This window comes from Cetorhinus maximus, chromosome 14 (assembly GCF_964194155.1).
Source record: "Cetorhinus maximus chromosome 14, sCetMax3.hap1.1, whole genome shotgun sequence".
NCBI classification, from domain to species: domain Eukaryota; kingdom Metazoa; phylum Chordata; class Chondrichthyes; order Lamniformes; family Cetorhinidae; genus Cetorhinus; species Cetorhinus maximus.
This window is the reverse complement of record NC_135892.1, coordinates 110462231-110471666: the sequence shown is the minus strand read 5'-3', so window position 1 is coordinate 110471666 and position 9436 is coordinate 110462231.

The following is a 9436-nucleotide window of genomic DNA, read 5'->3' as shown; positions in this document are numbered from 1 at the left end:
GTCCTGGACAGTGTCAAGCTTCTTGAGTGTTGTGAGAGCTGCACCCATCCAGGCAAATGGGTGAGATGAGTTACTCATCACAGGATTCCTAGCCTCTGACCAGCTCTTGTAGCCACTGTATTTATATGGCTAGTCCAGTTCAGTTTCTGGTCAATGGTAACTCCCAGGATGTTGATACTGGGGGATTCAGTGATGGTAATGCCAATGAAACTCAAGGGGTGATGGCTAGATTCTCTCTTGTTGGAGGTGCTCATTATCTGGCACTTGTGTGGTGCAAATGTTACTTGCCACTTGTCAGCCCAAGCCTGGATATTGTCCAGGTCATTCTGCATTTGGACATGGACTGCTTCAGTGTCTGAGGAGTCGTGAATGGTGCTGAACATTGTGCAATCATCAGCGAACATCCCCACTTCTGATCTTATGATGGAGAGAAGGTCATTGATGAAGCAGCTGAAGATGGTTGGGCCTAGGACACTACCCTGAGGAACTCCTGCAGTGATGTCCTGGAGCTGAGATGACTGACCTCCAAAAACCACAACCATCTTCCTATGCGCTAGGTATGACTCCAACCATTGGAGAGTATTTCCCCTGATTCCCATTGACTCCAGTTTTGCTAGGGCTCCTTGATGCCACACTCAGTCAAATGCTGCCTTGATGTCAAGGGCAGTCACTCTCACCTCACTTCAGGAGTTCAGCTCTTTTGTCCATGCTTGAACCAAAGCTGTAATGAGGTCAGGAGCTGAGTGGCCCTGGTGGAACCCAAACTGAGTGTCAGTGAGCAGGTTATTACTAAGCAAGTGCCACTTGATAGCACTGTTGATGACCCCCTCCATCACTTTGTTGATGATGGAGGGTAGACTGATGGGGCGGTAATTGGTCGGGTTAGATTTGTCCTGCTTTTTGTGTACAGGACATACCTGGGCAATTTTCCACATAGCCGGGTAGATGCCAGTGTTGTAGCTGTACTGGAACAGCTTGGCTGGGGCACAAGTCTTCAGTACTATTGTCAGAATATTGTTAGGGCCCATAGCCTTTGCAGTATCCAGTGCCTTCAGCCATTTCTTGATATCACCTGGAGTAAATTGAATTGGCTGAAGACTGGCACCTGTGACACTAGGGACCTCCGGAGGGGCCGAGATGGATCATCCAGATTGTAGTAAATGCTTCAGCCTTATCTTTTGCACTGATGTGCTGGGTTCCTCCATCATTGAGGATGGGGATATTTGTGGAACCTCCTCCTCCAATGAGTTGTTTAATTGTCCACAGCATTCACGACTGGATGTGTCAGGACTGCAGAGCTTTGATCTGATCCATTAGTTGTGAGATTGCTTAGCTCTGTCTATCACTTGCTGCTTATGCTGTTTGGCACGCAAGTAGTCCTGTGTTATAGCTTCACCAGGTTGACACCTCATTTTTTTAGGTATAACTGGTGCTGCTCCTGGCATGCCCTCCTGCACTCTTCATTGAACCATGGTTGATCCACTGGCTTGATGGTAGTGGTAGAGGAGGGGATATGCCGGGCCATGAGGTTACAGATTATGTTTGAGTACAATTCTGCTGCTACTGATGGCCCACAGAGCCTCATGGATGCCCAATCTTATGTTTTTTATTATTCATTCATGGGATGTGGGTTTCGCTGGCTGGGCCAGCATTTATTGCCCATCCCTAATTGCCCGTGAGAAGGTGGTGGTGAGCTGCCTTCTTGAACTGCTGCAGTCCATGTGGCATAGGTACACCCACAGTGCTATTAGGGAAGGGAGTTCCAGAATTTTGACCCAGTGACAGTGAAGGAATGGCAATATATTTCCAAGTCAGGATGGTGAGTGACTTGGAGGGGAGCCTCCAGGCAGTGGTGTTCCCATCTATTTGCGGCCCTTGTCCTTCTAGGTGGTAGTGGTTGTGGGTTTGGAAGGTGCTGTCTGAGGAGCCTTGGTGAATTCCTGCAGTGCATCTTGTAGATGGTACACACTGGTGCCACTGTGCATCGGTGGTGGAGGGAGTGAATGTTTGTGGATGTGGTGCCAATCAAGCAGGCTGCTTTGTCCTGGACAGTGTCCAGCTTCTTCAGTGTTGGGGGAGCTGCACTCATCCAGGCAAGTGGAGAGTATTCCATCACACTCCTGACTTGTGCCTTGTAGATGGTGGACAGGCCTTTGGGAATCAGGAGGTGAGTTAATCCTCACACGATTCCTAGCCTCTGACTGCTCTTCTAGTCGTAGTACTTATGTGGCTAGTCCAGTTCAGTTGAGTTGCTAGATCTGTTCGAAATCTATCCCATTTAGCACAGCGGTAGTGCCACACAACACGATAGAGCGTATCCTCAATGTGAAGGCGGGACTTTTGTCTCCACAAGGCCTGTGCGGTGGTCACTCCTACCGATACTGTCATGGACAGATACATCTGCGACAGGCAGGTTGGTGAGGATGAGGTCAAGTATGTTTTTCCCTCTTGTTGGTCCCCTCACCACCTGCCACAGACCTAGTCTGGCAGTTATGTCCTTTAGGACTCGGCCAGCAGTGGTGCTACCGAGCACATTGAAGTCCCCCAACTAGAGTACATTCTGTGCCCTTGCCACCCTCAGTGCTACCTCCAAGTGGTGTTCAACATGGGAGAGCACTGATTCATGAGCTGAGGAAGAGCTGTATGTGGAGGTTTCCTTGTCCATGTTTGACCTGATGCCATGAGACTTCATGGGGTCGGGAGTCAATGTTGATGACTCCCAGGACAACTCCTTCCCGACTGTATACCACTGTGCCGCCACCTTCCTGGGTCTGTCCTGCCAGTGGGACAGGGATGGTGATGGTGGTGCCTGGGACATTATCTGTAAGGTATGATTCCGTGAGGATGACTATGTCAGGCTGTTGCTTGACTAGTCTGTGAGACAGCTCCCCATTTTGGCACTAGCCCCCAGATGCTAGTAAGGAGGATTTTGCAGGGTCGATAGGGCTGAGTTTGTTGTTGTCGTTTCTGGTGCCAGGTGGTCTGTCCACTTTCATTCCTTTTCTGAGATTTTGTAGTGGTTTGATACAGCTGAGTGGATTACTACTCGGTCATTTAAGTGTCAACCACATTGATGTGGGTCTGGAGTCACATGTAGGCCAGACCAGGTTAGGACAGCAGGTTTCCTTTGCTAAAGGACATTAGTGAACCAGATGGGTTTTTACAACAATCAACAATGGTTTTGTGGCCACCATTAGACTTTTAATTCCAGATTTTTATTGAATTCAACTTAATAGCCTCTGCTGTAATGAGAATCAAACCACAGTCCCCAGAGCATTACTCTGTTTCTCTGGATTACTAGTCCAGCCACAATACCACTGCGCCATTGCCTCCCTGCTCATGTTCATGTTCTTGCTTTGTTCTTCCCACAACAGCAATGTCACCTGCAATACAGATGCATCCTGCTCTAGTGCATGAAATGTGATCCATGTGAGTTTGAAAGGGATCCTGGTTACCTGCAAGGATCACTAAAGGAACTCGTTGAGATCAATATCGTCCAAACTGGGTACAAAATGTAGTAAGCTCTTGGGGTTTCTCCATGAGATGTACCGACCAGTAACTATGCTTGGCATCAAGCTTTGAGAAGAACTTTGCACATGTAAACCTCAGATTTAACTCTTCTAATCTGGGTATTTTGTAAGAACAATGTTTCAAAGCTGCACTTAAATGTCATGGATCAAAGCATGCTCTCAATAATTCATCCTTGTTTATGACACGTGATTGAGCTGCACCAGTCTCTGTGCTCTTCTACTGATTCTGTCTTTCTCCATTTTGTCTAGTTCAACCTTCAGTTTCTCTTCAGTGGATGCTGCACTTATGTGGTGGGTCAATTGATGGACTTGCATTCTCCTGCAAGCGTAATGCTGCAGCTCCCTTGAAACTGCCAATTTTGACGAAACATTCTGGATATTTCAATGCTAGATCATGAACTGAAGTGATAAGAGTAGTTTCTGAGGTTGATCTGCCTTGTGTTGTCTGTTTGATTCCATGGGTTGTTACTAGCATGAGGTCCTAACATGCTGGTAGACCTGCAATCGCTGGGCTGTTAGTTGCCATCATGTAAATCATCTCTGACACCCAGGAGGGTTAATTATACTTGCACTCTGGGACAGTGGATCCTGAACGTGGAATTTGTGAACTAGTGTATGCTGGAAGTTTCACTGTGGCCTTCCACGTTTGAGGATACATGTCTTTTAGAATCCGCGGAGGCAGTATGTTGGCACTTGTTCCCGTGTCAATTTTAGTCAATAAGAAATAGTTACCAACTTTATTACGACAGATAATTCAAAACTTAGCAAACACTTTGGACAGTGTGTTGGCTTCTATGTTTTCCATGAGATTGACAGTGTTAGACATGTCCAACGCTCCTGGTCTCATCGTGCACATCATTGTTATTTCCTGGTTTGTCATTCACCTCATGTACATGTTTCTGACGGGATACTGGAGGGTCAGTCTTGTTGCTTGAAGGTACCCATTGTGTACAGTCTGTTTGGATCAGTGCCCGGCTCTTTGTAGCTGCTGCTGCCAATGGCCCTTTCTGCCACATGCCTTGGAGAATTGCTGGAAATCTGGGCATTTCCTTGGCGCACGCAGAAGGCCACAAATTCCACACGTCTCACTAGGTTTGGGTGTTTGAGTAAGTGCGTCGACAATTGGATTTGTACTTAGGACCTGTAAGCTTTGTCAACCTGCAAGGATCTCTTCATACTTTGTTTATCCTTAAGCAGCGCTTCAATGCTGTATGTTTTTTCTGTGTCTAGCAGATCTTTCTGGGATGCTTCCGTGGGAGTGGATGTGATCACCAAATCAATGAATCTGCCTGCTAGCTCTGCATCTGAAAAACCTGCTGGTGAAGTGGTCTATAGATCCTTTAGGCTGTTGTTGGAATGATATGAACCCTAGTCGATGAATACAGAAGTTTAACCTGATTCTGAACTGGCCTTCCAATGTAGTCCCTATCTTTTAGGGATCCTTTAGCTCTTCTGCTGTTAATCCTGATGTGTTCACCCTGTGTAGACCTTCATTCCCAACTGAGTTGATTTTTTATGGCTTGCTTGTCTGGTTCAGACACACCTGAATTGAGGATTCTGTATGCAGTTTAAACAATTTGAATTCAGATAGTAGGTCAGCTGCCTCCCACGTCAAACTTTGAGAATTTTGTGGACTTTCTGACAATAACGCTTTGACCCCTCTTCTCCTGTGGTACCTGGGACGAATGTCGCTGGAGCCGCTTTCACGCACTTTCCTGAAACTCCACCCACAAAGTCGAGTTGTTGCATAAACGCACCACAGAGTAATTCTTTTTAGTCAATGTATTGTTCAGCAACTCCCGAAGCCTGATTTTTATGACTTCTTTTGTTTGACTCTTGCTTGCTCACTATCGATCCAGCCCACACCTTTCACTCACCTTTCTCAACTGAGCTAGCCCGGTGCTGGTCCTCTCTACACACTGTCCCACTCTCAGAACTGACAGGCTACATGCGGCAACCTCACCATGAGGGATCCGTCTACTTACCAGCTTTTTATTTGGGCAGCATCCCGGCACTGTATCCTCAAAACTTTCCTTCACTGTCACCACACTGCGATTTCAGCGCTCTCCAATGCTGTGATTTCGATGTCATCTGACCAATACATCGAGGATCTTCTCATGCCATGTAGAATGATCCAAGGCTATTCACCATGTCGTACCTGTGCTTAATCTTGCTACCAGGCTGTTTGACCACTGCTGAATATGTGTCGTGTTATTATAATGATATATCAGGCACCAATCGCTCATAAGGGATTGGGTAAACATATTGTGGGTTCATTTATTAAGGCTAGGCACATGAGAACAGTTATACATGGGTATAAAGCAGGGCTGTGTGTGCGTGCTCTGGTCAAAGCAAAAGTGAAACTGAGACTGGATCACGTGACACACTTCTCTCCCAGTGATGTCATGCTGATATCCCTTAAAGGCATATTACAACAACACATTTTCAAGAACCTCTTAAAGGATAGAAGGTAGATATAGCGGCAGAGAGGTTTACGAATTAATTCCCAGCCATAGGGCCTAGGCAGTTGAAGGTGGAGCAATTAAAATTGGGTATAAAGAAGAGGCCAGAATTAGGGACTAAATATCTCAGAGGGTTGTAAGGCTGGAGGATATAGGGTAAGGGGTTAACTCTAACACTACTCTAATAATAGCTACTGAGTATGTTCACAAGGAGCTATGTCATAATGATGTCACTCAGAGAAAGATGAGTGAGAACAACCTAAAAGAGGAGCAGTAGCTCTGTCCTGACATTCTGTAATCTCGTATGTAGTTAGTTATGTTAATGAAAATACTTTTAAGGAATGATTTTTGCCTCCATACAGCTCTCTCATTAGAGGAAGACACGCAATGTCTCCCGAGACAACCCAACAATAACGGAGAGGTGGTTACAGGGATTGGGAGGTGGGGTGAGGCCATGGAGGGATTGGAAAACATTGGTGAGAATTTTAAAATTGCAACTTCAGCATATGAGGAACCAGGAGGTAAGCAAACTCAGGGGTGATGAGTGAATGTGACTTGGCGAGAGTTAGGATATGGGCAGCAGAATTTAGGATGAGCTTAAGTTTATGTGGGGTGGAAAATGCGAGGTAGTCCAGGGGAGTATTGGAACAGTCAAGGCTAGAGGATGGATGAGGGCTTCAGCAGCAGATAAGCTGAGGCAGGGGTGGAGTCAGACATTGTTTCAGAGGTGGAGCTACATGGTCCTGCTGATGGCTTGGATATGTGGTTGGAAGCTCACTACAGGGCCAAATACAACACCAAGGCTTTGGATGGTCTGGTTTCACCTCGAATGTTTGCCAGGGAGAGGGATGAAATCGGTGGTTAGGGAAGAGAGATTGTGGCAAGGACTGAAGACGATGGTTCCAGTCTTCCCAATATTTAATAGGAGCAAATTTCTCCTGATCCATAAACACTGGGATAGGTTAGTTGGGCCAAATGGTCTGATTTCCTTTATTGCTTTATAGGCTTGACGTTAAACATTGCGAGTTTAATAAGTTCCAAAATTACAGAAATTCAGACTCTTGATCCTTAAAGGTTCTGGGAGGGAACTTGAATTGAAGGATTCATACTGGAAAGTGGCGTTCATTATTAACCGGCCCCTGATAAATACGGAGCTTTCTGTCAAATCCCCTCTTCACTCCCTTCACCAAAGGGACTCATTTCCCTTTGTTGAAACAATAACTGTGGCATATTCCCAACTGTTCTTGGGGGCCCTAGCTCAGGACAGTTGAGACTTAAGGCACTAATGGCCACAGGCGACACGGGCACATATCCTACCAAACAAGAGAACGCTTTTTATTGGTGATAAAAGATGGCAATATGCATCTTTAGAGGCTTGTCCGACACATGTTGGTTACCATACAAACATACAAATTAGGAGCAGGAGTAGGCCACTCAGCCCCTTGAGCCTCCTCCTGCCATTCAATAAGATCATGGCTGATCTGATTGTGGCCTCAACTCCACTTTCCTGCCTGCCTGTCCCCCAATACCCTTTGTCTCCCTTGTTAATCAAGAATGTGCCTAATTCAGCCCTAAATATTCATTGACCCTGCCTCTACCACTCTCTGGGGAAGAGAGTTCCAAAGATTCATGGCCCCCTGAGAGAAAAAAAATTCTCCTCATCTCCGACTTAAATGGGAGACGCCTTATTTTTGAACTATGTCCCTCAGTTCTAGTCTGTCCCACAAGGGAAAATATCCTCTCAGCATCTACCCTGTCAAGTCCCCTCAGGATCTTCTATGATCACCTCTCAATCTTCTAAACCAATCTTCTCAGATTTCTCAATTAATTCCGCAGACATGGCCTGGATCGCTTCTTTGACCATGTATGTTGGTTTGGCTCAATTTCTTTGTTGTGCTCTTCCCATTCTACCCTCCACCCATCCACCTTTCCCTCTTCAACAGTTTTTCTGTTTCCTTTGGTTTCTAGTTTATTTTTTCTCTCCTGAATGAGGCTGAGGTTTTTAACTGTTCCTCCAGCCTCTGGTCTCCACACAGGGGCCCTCACAAATAGCCACACAGCCTGAACCAGACCAGACCAGACCAGGGACGCCACAGGGCCATTGGGAAGCTGGTTGGCTGGGGGGTTGGGGGGTGGGGGGGGGTTGGGGTCGGGTGGGAGGGTGGTGGAACAGGGGTGCCGCCTGGCCACATGTGAACCAGGGTCCTGCCCGTCACACATAATGTCTTCAGGCAGTGACACAAAATGGAATTGGGTGTCCCAAAAATAGGGAACTTGTAGGGCTATGGGGACAGAGGGGATAGTAGGACTAATTTCAAAGAACTGGCATACATGGGCTGAATGGCCACCTTTTAAAATTCTTTTATGGATGTGGCATCACTGGCAATATTTGCTGTCTATCCCTAATTTCCCTTACTCAGGGGGCAGTTAAGAGTCAGCCACATTCAGCCAGACAGGTAAGGATGGCAGATTTATTTCCCTGAAGGACATTTGAGTAATTTCCAGATTGTTTTATTAATTGATTTTTTTTTATTAATAGAAAGCCCATGGTGGGATTTGACCTCATGTCCCCAGAGCATTCCTCTGGATTACCAGTCCAGTAGCATTACCACTCTGCTATGCAGTAAAACTTGATGATTACTATCTGGGCAGGAACTGACTGATCTCTCTCTCTCTCTCTGTCTTCCCCCTCTCTATTTCTCTCTCTATCTCTCTCTCTCTCTCTCTCCTTATATCTCTTCATCTTTCTCCATCTCTCTTCCTCTATTTCTCTTTCTCCCCTCTCTATCTCTGTCTACCTTTATCTCCCTCTATCTCTTCCCCCCCACCCCCCAACTTCCTCTCTCCTTCTGCTCTCCCTCTCTTCTCCCCCTCTCTCTCCCTCTCCCTCTCCCTCCAGGCTGTCTTCCTGATAAAAACCAATAAATAAGACGAGAATAATACACACACACACACACAAAATCCCAAACGCCCTTGAAATGCTCCTCTGGGGTTGGGGAGGGTAATTGAGTAAAAGCCATTAATGCATGAGCAACAACTGATTGCTCGCTTATCTGAAGGAAGGTGCTGACCATAAGTGAATTAACAGTTGAACTGAGGAGGAAGAATAGGGTCGCGGTTTGATCCACGGATAGGTAGAAGGTTGGTGGAGTAGGATATTAAAAGTTGACGGTAGTTTCCCTTTGTTCCTACACGCTGTGGCCGGCGTTAGCAATGATACTGTCAGAAACAAATGGGCTCAGCTTCCCTCATATTCACACCCCCCCCCCCGCCCATGAACTGCCCCCAAGCTCTATTTCCCTCTTTCTCTCCCTCTCCCCCTCTCTCTCTCTCTCTCTCTCTGTCTCCCTCTCTCTCCAGATGAGGTTCAACCTGGGCACTGGCAGGTGGCTGACAACGTGAGGCTTGCAGCTCTCTCTCGGTATTCGATGTGGGAGGGTGATA